Here is a 13,693-nt window from a genome sequence, read left to right as displayed (position 1 = left end):
GGGCGCTCCCTTCCTGCCTGACCGGCCAGGCGGCCAGACGGCGTCTCTGGAAGGCAGCGGCACACCAGACGCTCCGGGGGTCCCCTGACGCCAAACAGACATGGCGGCAGACCCGGGTGCCGTCCATGCGGCCCGTGAGCCCCTCGACCTGCACCTGGCGGCCCCCACTGGAGCCCAGCCCCGGCTCCGCCACCTGTCTGCCAGGGTTCCTCTCCACAGCTCCATCCGGAAAATCCCCCTGTCCACCGTTTCGCCGCGGCCGGAGAGGGATAGAGGGCCCAGGCCACTTCCGCGGGCCTGCCGGCCACCTGTGGCGGGGTCCTGAGCTCGGACGGTGGTGTGGGAGCAAGGGTGGCGTTGCTGGGTCTGCGGGGCTTTGCCAACTCAATGGTGGCTCCCACTGGATTCGGGCCAGCTGCCGTCGGGCAGGAGGGCCGGCCCGGTCTGCGGCCGGGACGCGCCTAGCGCAGCGTGGGCGGGCAGGTGGGATGCCCAAGTGACAGCGGGCCCCGGGCCCTGAAGCTTCCGGGGCCACGTCCCTGTGAGCGACCTGTGACATCTGGGGTGGGACGCCAAGCGCCGAAATGTTTGCTGGGTCCCGCCCGCCCTAGGCTGGGTGGTCGCCAACACCTCCTCCGCCACCTGCTACCCGAGACGTCCATTCCTCTGCCTAGGCGGTTGGCGGGGCCCAGCCGAGACGGGCGTGCCCCTGGCCTGGCGGTAAGTCCCATGGTCCTGCTAAGCGACGCCTCAAGAGGCAGCCCGCGACCCACGGACACCTACTGCCAAACCAGCCTAGACGGGTCCTATCTCGTCTGAGTCTACGAAGCTAAGCAGGCTCGGGCCCGGTTAGTACTTGGATGGGAGACCTCCGTGGATTGGAGAGCTCCTGGTAATACCGTGTGCTGTGGGCTTTTGCCTCCCGCTACGCCTTCTCCTTTTGCCGCCCGTGGCGGTGGCGGCGGCCGTCTCCGCCCCCAACGGGTACCGCTGCAGGCCCCACGTCCTCAGGCCCCTCCCTCCACAGCAAGCGTCTTATGGGGCGCTCCCCTCCTGCCTGGCCGGCCAGACGGCCAGAAGGCGTCCCTGGAAGGCAGCGGCACAACAGACGCTCCGGGGGCGGCCTGTCGCCATCCAGACATGGCCGCGGACCCGGGTGACGTCCCTGCGGCCCACGAGCCCCGCGACCTGCACTGGCCACAGCCACTGTAGCCCAGCCCCGGCGCCGCCACCTGTCTGCCGCGGTGTCTCTCCACAGCTCCATCCGGAAAAAGACCCCCCCTCTGTGGTTTCGCCGCGGCCGGGGGTGGGAGTGGGATCGAGGGTTCAGGCCGCATCCCCGTGCCTGCCGGCCACCTGGGTTGGGGTCCTGAGCTCGGACGGTGTGGTCGGGGCAAAGGTGTGGTTACCGGGTCTAAGGGGCCCTGCCAACTCAATGGTGGCTCCCAGAGGCTTCGAGCCAGCTGCTGTCGGGCAGGAGGGCCGGGCCGGTCTGCGTCCGGACTGCGCCTAGCGCAGCGCGGGCGGGCGGGTGGGATTCCCAAGGGACCGCGGGCCCCGGGCCCTGAAGCCTCCGGGGCCACGTCCCTGGGAGCGGCCTGTGGGATCTGGGGAGGGTCGCCAAGCACCGAAAAGTTTGCGGTGTCTCGCCCGCCCTGGGCTGGGTGGTCGCCAACTCCTCCGCCACCCCCCGGTACCGGAGACCCCCGTTCCCCTGCCTAGCCGGGCGGCGGGGCCCTGCCGGGGCGGGCGGGGCGCTCGTGTGGCTGTAAGGCCCAAGGGCCTGCTAAGCTGCGTCTCAAGAGGCAGCCCGCGAAGCCCCCAGTGTCTACGGCCAAACCACCCTAGACGGGCTCGATCTCGTCTCGATCTCGGAAGCTAAGCAGGGTCGGGGCTGGTTAGTCCTTAGATGGGAGACCTCCTGGACTGGAGAGCTCCTGGGAACACCGGATGCTGTAGGCTTTTTGCCTCCCGCTCCGCCTTCTCCTTTTGTCGCCCGCGGCGGCGGCGGCGTCCGTCTCTGCTCCCGCCGGGTACCGCTGCAGGCCCCACCTCCGCAGGCCCCTCCGTCCACAGCAAGCGTCTGATGGGGCGCTCCCCGCCTGCCTGACCGGCCAGACGGCCAGACGGCGTCCCTGGAAGGCAGCGGCACACCAGACGCTCCGGGGGTCCCCTGACGCCAAACAGACATGGCGGCAGACCCGGGTGCCGTCCATGCGGCCCGCGAGCCCCTCGACCTGCACCTGGCGGCCCCCACTGGAGCCCAGCCCCGGCTCCGCCACCTGTCTGCCAGGGTGCCTCTCCACAGCTCCATCCGGAAAATCCCCCTGTCCACCGTTTCGCCGCGGCCGGAGAGGGATAGAGGGCCCAGGCCGCTTCCGCGGGCCTGCCGGCCACCTGTGGCGGGGTCCTGAGCTCGGACGGTGGTGTGGGAGCAAGGGTGGCGTTGCTGGGTCTGCGGGGCTTTGCCAACTCAATGGTGGCTCCCACTGGATTCGGGCCAGCTGCCGTCGGGCAGGAGGGCCGGCCCGGTCTGCGGCCGGGCCGCGCCTAGCGCAGCGTGGGCGGGCAGGTGGGATGCCCAAGTGACAGCGGGCCCCGGGCCCTGAAGCTTCCGGGGCCACGTCCCTGTGAGCGACCTGTGACATCTGGGGTGGGACGCCAAGCGCCGAAATGTTTGCTGGGTCCCGCCCGCCCTAGGCTGGGTGGTCGCCAACACCTCCTTCGCCACCTGCTACCCGAGACGTCCATTCCTCTGCCTAGGCGGTTGGCGGGGCCCAGCCGAGACGGGCGTGCCCCTGGCCTGGCGGTAAGTCCCATGGTCCTGCTAAGCGACGCCTCAAGAGGCAGCCCGCGACCCACGGACACCTACTGCCAAACCAGCCTAGACGGGTCCTATCTCGTCTGAGTCTACGAAGCTAAGCAGGCTCGGGCCCGGTTAGCACTTGGATGGGAGACCTCCGTGGATTGGAGAGCTCCTGGGAATACCGCGTGCTGTGGGCTTTTGCCTCCCGCTACGCCTTCTCCTTTTGCCGCCCGTGGCGGTGGCGGCGGCCGTCTCCGCCCCCGACGGGTACCGCTGCAGGCCCCACGTCCTCAGGCCCCTCCCTCCAAAGCAAGCGTCTTATGGGGCGCTCCCCTCCTGCCTGGCCGGCCAGACGGCCAGAAGGCGTCCCTGGAAGGCAGCGGCACAACAGACGCTCCGGGGGCGGCCTGTCGCCATCCAGACATGGCCGCGGACCCGGGTGACGTCCGTGCGGCCCACGAGCCCCGCGACCTGCACCTGGCCACAGCCACTGTAGCCCAGCCCCGGCGCCGCCACCTGTCTGCCGCGGTGTCTCTCCACAGCTCCATCCGGAAAAAGACCCCCCCTTTTTGGTTTCGCCGCGGCCGGGGGCGGGAGTGGGATCGAGGGTTCAGGCCGCATCCCCGTGCCTGCCGGCCACCTGGGTCGGGGTCCTGAGCTCGGACGGTGGAGTCGGGGCAAGGGTGTGGTTGCCGGGTCTAAGGGGCCCTGCCAACTCAATGGTGGCTCCCAGTGGCTTCGAGCCAGCTGCTGTCGGGCAGGAGGGCCGGGCTGGTCTGCGTCCGGACTGCGCCTAGCGCAGCGCGGGCGGGCGGGTGGGATGCCCAAGGGACCGCGGGCCCCGGGCCCTGAAGCCTCCGGGGCCACGTCCCTGGGAGCGGCCTGTGGGATCTGGGGAGTGGCGCCAAGCACCGAAAAGTTTGCGGTGTCTCGCCCGCCCTGGGCTGGGTGGTCGCCAACTCCTCCGCCACCCCCCGGTACCCGAGACCACCGTTCCCCTGCCTAGCCGGGCGGCGGGGCCCTGCCGGGGCGGGTGGGGCGCTCGTGTGGCTGTAAGGCCCAAGGGCCTGCTAAGCTGCGTCTCAAGAGGCAGCCCGCGAAGGCCCCAGTGTCTACAGCCACACCACCCTAGACGGGCCCGATCTCGTCTCGATCTTGTAAGCTAAGCACTGTCGGGCCTGGTTAGTACTTGGATGGGAGACCTCATGGACTGGAGAGCTCCTGGGAACACCGGGTGCTGTAGGCTTTTTGCCTCCCGCTCCGCCTTCTCCTTTTGTCGCCCGCGGCGGTGGCGGCGTCCGTCTCTGCTTCCGCCGGGTACCGCTGCAGGCCCCACCTCCGCAGGCCCCTCCGTCCACAGCAAGCGTCTGATGGGGCGCTCCCCTCCTGCCTGACCGGCCAGGCGGCCAGACGGCGTCTCTGGAAGGCAGCGGCACACCAGACGCTCCGGGGGTCCCCTGACGCCAAACAGACATGGCGGCAGACCCGGGTGCCGTCCATGCGGCCCGCGAGCCCCTCGACCTGCACCTGGCGGCCCCCACTGGAGCCCAGCCCCGGCTCCGCCACCTGTCTGCCAGGGTTCCTCTCCACAGCTCCATCCGGAAAAAGCCCCCTGTCCACCGTTTCGCCGCGGCCGGAGAGGGATAGAGGGCCCAGGCCGCTTCCGCGGGGCTGCCGGCCACCTGTGGCGGGGTCCTGAGCTCGGACGGTGGTGTGGGAGCAAGGGTGGCGTTGCTGGGTCTGCGGGGCTTTGCCAACTCAATGGTGGCTCCCACTGGATTCGGGCCAGCTGCCGTCGGGCAGGAGGGCCGGCCCGGTCTGCGGCCGGGCCGCGCCTAGCGCAGCGTGGGCGGGCAGGTGGGATGCCCAAGTGAACGCGAGCCCCGGGCCCTGAAGCTTCCGGGGCCACGTCCCTGTGAGCGACCTGTGACATCTGGGGTGGGACGCCAAGCGCCGAAATGTTTGCTGGGTCCCGCCCGCCCTAGGCTGGGTGGTCGCCAACACCTCCTCCGCCACCTGCTACCCGAGACGTCCATTCCTCTGCCTAGGCGGTTGGCGGGGCCCAGCCGAGACGGGCGTGCCCCGGCCTGGCGGTTAGTCCCATGGTCCTGCTAAGCGACGCCTCAAGAGGCAGCCCGCGACCCACGGACACCTACTGCCAAACCAGCCTAGACGGGTCCTATCTCGTCTGAGTCTACGAAGCTAAGCAGGCTCGGGCCCGGTTAGTACTTGGATGGGAGACCTCCGTGGATTGGAGAGCTCCTGGGAATACCGCGTGCTGTGGGCTTTTGCCTCCCGCTACGCCTTCTCCTTTTGCCGCCCGTGGCGGTGGCAGCGGCCGTCTCCGCCCCCGACGGGTACCGCTGCAGGCCCCAGGTCCTCAGGCCCCTCCCTCCACAGCAAGCGTCTTATGGGGCCCTCCCCGCCTGCCTGGACGGCCAGACGGCCAGAAGGCGTCCCTGGAAGGCAGCGGCACAACAGACGCTCCGGGGGCGGCCTGTCGCCATCCAGACATGGCCGCGGACCCGGGTGACGTCCGTGCGGCCCACGAGACCCACGACCTGCACCTGGCCACAGCCACTGTAGCCCAGCCCCGGCGCCGCCACCTGTCTGCCGCGGTGTCTCTCCACAGCTCCATCCGGAAAAAGACCCCCCCTCTGTGGTTTCGCCGCGGCCGGGGGCGGGAGTGGGATCGAGGGTTCAGGCCGCATCCCCGTGCCTGCCGGCCACCTGGGTCGGGGTCCTGAGCTCGGACGGTGGAGTCGGGGCAACGGTGTGGTTGCCGGGTCTAAGGGGCCCTGCCAACTCAATGGTGGCTCCCAGTGGCTTCAAGCCAGCTGCTGTCGGGCAGGAGGGCCGGGCCGGTATGCGTCCGGACTGCGCCTAGCGCAGCGCGGCCGGGCGGGCGGGATTCCCAAGGGACCGCGGGCCCCGGGCCCTGAAGCCTCCGGGGCCACGTCCCTGGGAGCGGCCTGTGGGATCTGGGGAGGGTCGCCAAGCACCGAAAAGTTTGCGGTGTCTCGCCCGCCCTGGGCTGGGTGGTCGCCAACTCCTCCGCCACCCCCCGGTACCTGAGACCCCCGTTCCCATGCCTAGCCGGGCGGCGGGGCCCTGCCGGGGCGGGCGGGGCGCTCGTGTGACTGTAAGGCCCAAGGGCCTGCTAAGCTGCGTCTCAAGAGGCAGCCCGCGAAGACCCCAGTGTCTACGGCCAAACCACCCTAGACGGGCCCGATCTCGTCTCGATCTCGGAAGCTAAGCAGGGTCGGGCCTGGTTAGTACTTGGATGGGAGACCTCCTGGACTGGAGAGCTCCTGGGAACACCGGGTGCTGTAGGCTTTTTGCCTCCCGCTCCGCCTTCTCCTTTTGTCGCCCGCGGCGGCGGCGGCGTCCGTCTCTGCCCCCGCCGGGTACCGCTGCAGGCCCCACCTCCGCAGGCCCCTCCGTCCACAGCAAGCGTCTGATGGGGCGCTCCCCTCCTGCCTGCCCGGCCAGGCGGCCAGAAGGCGTCCCTGGAAGGCAGCGGCACAACAGACGCTCCGGGGGCGGCCTGTCGCCATCCAGACATGGCCGCGGACCCGGGTGACGTCCCTGCGGCCCACGAGCCCCGCGACCTGCACTGGCCACAGCCACTGTAGCCCAGCCCCGGCGCCGCCAGCTGTCTGCCGCGGTGTCTCTCCACAGCTCCATCCGGAAAAGACCCCCCCTCTGTGGTTTCGCCGCGGCCGGGGGCGGGAGTGGGATCGAGGGTTCAGGCCGCATCCCCGTGCCTGCCGGCCATCTGGGTCGGGGTCCTGAGCTCGGACGGTGGAGTGGGGGCAAGGGTGTGGTTGCCGGGTCTAAGGGGCCCTGCCAACTCAATGGTGGCTCCCAGTGGCTTCGAGCCAGCTGCTGTCGGGCAGGAGGGCCGGGCCGGTCTGCGTCCGGACTGCGCCTAGCGCAGCGCGGGCGGGCGGGTGGGATGCCCAAGGGACCGCGGGCCCCGGGCCCTGAAGCCTCCGGGGCCACGTCCCTGGGAGCGGCCTGTGGGATCTGGGGAGTGGCGCCAAGCACCGAAAAGTTTGCGGTGTCTCGCCCGCCCTGGGCTGGGTGGTCGCCAACTCCTCCGCCACCCCCCGGTACCTGAGACCACCGTTCCCCTGCCTAGCCGGGCGGCGGGGCCCTGCCGGGGCGGGCGGGGCGCTCGTGTGGCTGTAAGGCCCAAGGGCCTGCTAAGCTGCGTCTCAAGAGGCAGCCCGCGAAGGCCCCAGTGTCTACGGCCACACCACCCTAGACGGGCCCGATCTCGTCTCGATCTTGTAAGCTAAGCACTGTCGGGCCTGGTTAGTACTTGGATGGGAGACCTCCTGGACTGGAGAGCTCCTGGGAACACCGGGTGCTGTAGGCTTTTTGCCTCCCGCTCCGCCTTCTCCTTTTGTCGCCCGCGGCGGTGGCGGCGTCCGTCTCTGCTTCCGCTGGGTACCGCTGCAGGCCCCACCTCCGCAGGCCCCTCCGTCCACAGCAAGCGTCTGATGGGGCGCTCCCTTCCTGCCTGACCGGCCAGGCGGCCAGACGGCGTCTCTGGAAGGCAGCGGCACACCAGACGCTCCGGGGGTCCCCTGACGCCAAACAGACATGGCGGCAGACCCGGGTGCCGTCCATGCGGCCCGTGAGCCCCTCGACCTGCACCTGGCGGCCCCCACTGGAGCCCAGCCCCGGCTCCGCCACCTGTCTGCCAGGGTTCCTCTCCACAGCTCCATCCGGAAAATCCCCCTGTCCACCGTTTCGCCGCGGCCGGAGAGGGATAGAGGGCCCAGGCCGCTTCCGCGGGCCTGCCGGCCACCTGTGGCGGGGTCCTGAGCTCGGACGGTGGTGTGGGAGCAAGGGTGGCGTTGCTGGGTCTGCGGGGCTTTGCCAACTCAATGGTGGCTCCCACTGGATTCGGGCCAGCTGCCGTCGGGCAGGAGGGCCGGCCCGGTCTGCGGCCGGGCCGCGCCTAGCGCAGCGTGGGCGGGCAGGTGGGATGCCCAAGTGACAGCGGGCCCCGGGCCCTGAAGCTTCCGGGGCCACGTCCCTGTGAGCGACCTGTGACATCTGGGGTGGGACGCCAAGCGCCGAAATGTTTGCTGGGTCCCGCCCGCCCTAGGCTGGGTGGTCGCCAACACCTCCTCCGCCACCTGCTACCCGAGACGTCCATTCCTCTGCCTAGGCGGTTGGCGGGGCCCAGCCGAGACGGGCGTGCCCCTGGCCTGGCGGTAAGTCCCATGGTCCTGCTAAGCGACGCCTCAAGAGGCAGCCCGCGACCCACGGACACCTACTGCCAAACCAGCCTAGACGGGTCCTATCTCGTCTGAGTCTACGAAGCTAAGCAGGCTCGGGCCCGGTTAGTACTTGGATGGGAGACCTCCGTGGATTGGAGAGCTCCTGGTAATACCGTGTGCTGTGGGCTTTTGCCTCCCGCTACGCCTTCTCCTTTTGCCGCCCGTGGCGGTGGCGGCGGCCGTCTCCGCCCCCGACGGGTACCGCTGCAGGCCCCACGTCCTCAGGCCCCTCCCTCCACAGCAAGCGTCTTATGGGGCGCTCCCCTCCTGCCTGGCCGGCCAGACGGCCAGAAGGCGTCCCTGGAAGGCAGCGGCACAACAGACGCTCCGGGGGCGGCCTGTCGCCATCCAGACATGGCCGCGGACCCGGGTGACGTCCCTGCGGCCCACGAGCCCCGCGACCTGCACTGGCCACAGCCACTGTAGCCCAGCCCCGGCGCCGCCACCTGTCTGCCGCGGTGTCTCTCCACAGCTCCATCCGGAAAAAGACCCCCCCTCTGTGGTTTCGCCGCGGCCGGGGGTGGGAGTGGGATCGAGGGTTCAGGCCGCATCCCCGTGCCTGCCGGCCACCTGGGTTGGGGTCCTGAGCTCGGACGGTGTGGTCGGGGCAAAGGTGTGGTTACCGGGTCTAAGGGGCCCTGCCAACTCAATGGTGGCTCCCAGAGGCTTCGAGCCAGCTGCTGTCGGGCAGGAGGGCCGGGCCGGTCTGCGTCCGGACTGCGCCTAGCGCAGCGCGGGCGGGCGGGTGGGATTCCCAAGGGACCGCGGGCCCCGGGCCCTGAAGCCTCCGGGGCCACGTCCCTGGGAGCGGCCTGTGGGATCTGGGGAGGGTCGCCAAGCACCGAAAAGTTTGCGGTGTCTCGCCCGCCCTGGGCTGGGTGGTCGCCAACTCCTCCGCCACCCCCCGGTACCGGAGACCCCCGTTCCCCTGCCTAGCCGGGCGGCGGGGCCCTGCTGGGGCTGGCGGGGCGCTCGTGTGGCTGTAAGGCCCAAGGGCCTGCTAAGCTGCGTCTCAAGAGGCAGCCCGCGAAGCCCCCAGTGTCTACGGCCAAACCACCCTAGACGGGCTCGATCTCGTCTCGATCTCGGAAGCTAAGCAGGGTCGGGGCTGGTTAGTCCTTAGATGGGAGACCTCCTGGACTGGAGAGCTCCTGGGAACACCGGATGCTGTAGGCTTTTTGCCTCCCGCTCCGCCTTCTCCTTTTGTCGCCCGCGGCGGCGGCGGCGTCCGTCTCTGCTCCCGCCGGGTACCGCTGCAGGCCCCACCTCCGCAGGCCCCTCCGTCCACAGCAAGCGTCTGATGGGGCGCTCCCCGCCTGCCTGACCGGCCAGACGGCCAGATGGCGTCCCTGGAAGGCAGCGGCACACCAGACGCTCCGGGGGTCCCCTGACGCCAAACAGACATGGCGGCAGACCCGGGTGCCGTCCATGCGGCCCGCGAGCCCCTCGACCTGCACCTGGCGGGCCCCACTGGAGCCCAGCCCCGGCTCCGCCACCTGTCTGCCAGGGTGCCTCTCCACAGCTCCATCCGGAAAATCCCCCTGTCCACCGTTTCGCCGCGGCCGGAGAGGGATAGAGGGCCCAGGCCGCTTCCGCGGGCCTGCCGGCCACCTGTGGCGGGGTCCTGAGCTCGGACGGTGGTGTGGGAGCAAGGGTGGCGTTGCTGGGTCTGCGGGGCTTTGCCAACTCAATGGTGGCTCCCACTGGATTCGGGCCAGCTGCCGCCGGGCAGGAGGGCCGGCCCGGTCTGCGGCCGGGCCGCGCCTAGCGCAGCGTGGGCGGGCAGGTGGGATGCCCAAGTGACAGCGGGCCCCGGGCCCTGAAGCTTCCGGGGCCACGTCCCTGTGAGCGACCTGTGACATCTGGGGTGGGACGCCAAGCGCCGAAATGTTTGCTGGGTCCCGCCCGCCCTAGGCTGGGTGGTCGCCAACTCCTCCTTCGCCACCTGCTACCCGAGACGTCCATTCCTCTGCCTAGGCGGTTGGCGGGGCCCAGCCGAGACGGGCGTGCCCCTGGCCTGGCGGTAAGTCCCATGGTCCTGCTAAGCGACGCCTCAAGAGGCAGCCCGCGACCCACGGACACCTACTGCCAAACCAGCCTAGACGGGTCCTATCTCGTCTGAGTCTACGAAGCTAAGCAGGCTTGGGCCCGGTTAGCACTTGGATGGGAGACCTCCGTGGATTGGAGAGCTCCTGGGAATACCGCGTGCTGTGGGCTTTTGCCTCCCGCTACGCCTTCTCCTTTTGCCGCCCGTGGCGGTGGCGGCGGCCGTCTCCGCCCCCGACGGGTACCGCTGCAGGCCCCACGTCCTCAGGCCCCTCCCTCCACAGCAAGCGTCTTATGGGGCGCTCCCCTCCTGCCTGGCCGGCCAGACGGCCAGAAGGCGTCCCTGGAAGGCAGCGGCACAACAGACGCTCCGGGGGCGGCCTGTCGCCATCCAGACATGGCCGCGGACCCGGGTGACGTCCGTGCGGCCCACGAGCCCCGCGACCTGCACCTGGCCACAGCCACTGTAGCCCAGCCCCGGCGCCGCCACCTGTCTGCCGCGGTGTCTCTCCACAGCTCCATCCGGAAAAAGACCCCCCCTTTTTGGTTTCGCCGCGGCCGGGGGCGGGAGTGGGATCGAGGGTTCAGGCCGCATCCCCGTGCCTGCCGGCCACCTGGGTCGGGGTCCTGAGCTCGGACGGTGGAGTCGGGGCAAGGGTGTGGTTGCCGGGTCTAAGGGGCCCTGCCAACTCAATGGTGGCTCCCAGTGGCTTCGAGCCAGCTGCTGTCGGGCAGGAGGGCCGGGCTGGTCTGCGTCCGGACTGCGCCTAGCGCAGCGCGGGCGGGCGGGTGGGATGCCCAAGGGACCGCGGGCCCCGGGCCCTGAAGCCTCCGGGGCCACGTCCCTGGGAGCGGCCTGTGGGATCTGGGGAGTGGCGCCAAGCACCGAAAAGTTTGCGGTGTCTCGCCCGCCCTGGGCTGGGTGGTCGCCAACTCCTCCGCCACCCCCCGGTACCCGAGACCACCGTTCCCCTGCCTAGCCGGGCGGCGGGGCCCTGCCGGGGCGGGTGGGGCGCTCGTGTGGCTGTAAGGCCCAAGGGCCTGCTAAGCTGCGTCTCAAGAGGCAGCCCGCGAAGGCCCCAGTGTCTACAGCCACACCACCCTAGACGGGCCCGATCTCGTCTCGATCTTGTAAGCTAAGCACTGTCGGGCCTGGTTAGTACTTGGATGGGAGACCTCATGGACTGGAGAGCTCCTGGGAACACCGGGTGCTGTAGGCTTTTTGCCTCCCGCTCCGCCTTCTCCTTTTGTCGCCCGCGGCGGTGGCGGCGTCCGTCTCTGCTTCCGCCGGGTACCGCTGCAGGCCCCACCTCCGCAGGCCCCTCCGTCCACAGCAAGCGTCTGATGGGGCGCTCCCCTCCTGCCTGACCGGCCAGGCGGCCAGACGGCGTCTCTGGAAGGCAGCGGCACACCAGACGCTCCGGGGGTCCCCTGACGCCAAACAGACATGGCGGCAGACCCGGGTGCCGTCCATGCGGCCCGCGAGCCCCTCGACCTGCACCTGGCGGCCCCCACTGGAGCCCAGCCCCGGCTCCGCCACCTGTCTGCCAGGGTTCCTCTCCACAGCTCCATCCGGAAAAAGCCCCCTGTCCACCGTTTCGCCGCGGCCGGAGAGGGATAGAGGGCCCAGGCCGCTTCCGCGGGGCTGCCGGCCACCTGTGGCGGGGTCCTGAGCTCGGACGGTGGTGTGGGAGCAAGGGTGGCGTTGCTGGGTCTGCGGGGCTTTGCCAACTCAATGGTGGCTCCCACTGGATTCGGGCCAGCTGCCGTCGGGCAGGAGGGCCGGCCCGGTCTGCGGCCGGGCCGCGCCTAGCGCAGCGTGGGCGGGCAGGTGGGATGCCCAAGTGAACGCGAGCCCCGGGCCCTGAAGCTTCCGGGGCCACGTCCCTGTGAGCGACCTGTGACATCTGGGGTGGGACGCCAAGCGCCGAAATGTTTGCTGGGTCCCGCCCGCCCTAGGCTGGGTGGTCGCCAACACCTCCTCCGCCACCTGCTACCCGAGACGTCCATTCCTCTGCCTAGGCGGTTGGCGGGGCCCAGCCGAGACGGGCGTGCCCCGGCCTGGCGGTTAGTCCCATGGTCCTGCTAAGCGACGCCTCAAGAGGCAGCCCGCGACCCACGGACACCTACTGCCAAACCAGCCTAGACGGGTCCTATCTCGTCTGAGTCTACGAAGCTAAGCAGGCTCGGGCCCGGTTAGTACTTGGATGGGAGACCTCCGTGGATTGGAGAGCTCCTGGGAATACCGCGTGCTGTGGGCTTTTGCCTCCCGCTACGCCTTCTCCTTTTGCCGCCCGTGGCGGTGGCAGCGGCCGTCTCCGCCCCCGACGGGTACCGCTGCAGGCCCCACGTCCTCAGGCCCCTCCCTCCACAGCAAGCGTCTTATGGGGCCCTCCCCGCCTGCCTGGCCGGCCAGACGGCCAGAAGGCGTCCCTGGAAGGCAGCGGCACAACAGACGCTCCGGGGGCGGCCTGTTGCCATCCAGACATGGCCGCGGACCCGGGTGACGTCCGTGCGGCCCACGAGCCCCACGACCTGCACCTGGCCACAGCCACTGTAGCCCAGCCACGGCGCCGCCACCTGTCTGCCGCGGTGTCTCTCCACAGCTGCATCCGGAAAAAGACCCCCCTCTGTGGTTTCGCCGCGGCCGGGGGCGGGAGTGGGATCGAGGGTTCAGGCCGCATCCCCGTGCCTGCCGGCCACCTGGGTCGGGGTCCTGAGCTCGGACGGTGGAGTCGGGGCAAGGGTGTGGTTGCCGGGTCTAAGGGGCCCTGCCAACTCAATGGTGGCTCCCAGTGGCTTCGAGCCAGCTGCTGTCGGGCAGGAGGGCCGGGCCGGTCTGCGTCCGGACTGCGCCTAGCGCAGCGCGGGCGGGCGGGTGGGATTCCCAAGGGACCGCGGGCCCCGGGCCCTGAAGCCTCCGGGGCCACGTCCCTGGGAGCGGCCTGTGGGATCTGGGGAGGGGCGCCAAGCACCGAAAAGTTTGCGGTGTCTCGCCCGCCCTGGGCTGGGTGGTCGCCAACTCCTCCGCCACCCCCCGGTACCTGAGACCCACGTTCCCCTGCCTAGCCGGGCGGCGGGGCCCTGCCGGGGCGGGCGGGGCGCTCGTGTGGCTGTAAGGCCCAAGGGCCTGCTAAGCTGCGTCTCAAGAGGCAGCCCGCGAAGCCCCCAGTGTCTACGGCCAAACCACCCTAGACGGGCCCGATCTCGTCTCGATCTCGGAAGCTAAGCAGGGTCGGGCCTGGTTAGTACTTGGATGGGAGACCTCCTGGACTGAAGAGCTCCTGGGAACACCGGGTGCTGTAGGCTTTTTGCCTCCCGCTCCGCCTTCTCCTTTTGTCGCCCGCGGCGGCGGCGGCGTCCGTCTCTGCCCCCGCCGGGTACCGCTGCAGGCCCCACCTCCGCAGGCCCCTCCGTCCACAGCAAGCGTCTGATGGGGCGCTCCCCGCCTGCCTGACCGGCCAGACGGCCAGACGGCGTCCCTGGAAGGCAGCGGCACACCACACGCTCCGGGGGTCCCCTGACGCCAAACAGACATGGCGGC

General features: G+C 70.4%; 2 pseudogenes; both read left to right on the top strand.

Annotated features, from left to right (window-relative positions):
• Nucleotides 1–6,006: 6,006 nt before the first annotated feature.
• On the top strand, nucleotides 6,007–6,142 carry LOC149747196 (5S ribosomal RNA; annotated as a pseudogene).
• A 7,180-nt stretch (nucleotides 6,143–13,322) lies between these two features.
• Nucleotides 13,323–13,458, top strand: LOC149747195 (5S ribosomal RNA; annotated as a pseudogene).
• Nucleotides 13,459–13,693: the final 235 nt, after the last annotated feature.

The sequence above is a fragment of the Delphinapterus leucas genome, chromosome 16 (assembly GCF_059928025.1).
Source record: "Delphinapterus leucas isolate spDelLeu-1000000601 "Yukka" chromosome 16, BTC_Dleu_Yukka2, whole genome shotgun sequence".
In the NCBI taxonomy this organism is placed as follows: Eukaryota; Metazoa; Chordata; class Mammalia; order Artiodactyla; family Monodontidae; genus Delphinapterus; species Delphinapterus leucas.
This window is presented reverse-complemented; position numbering and strand designations above follow the sequence as displayed.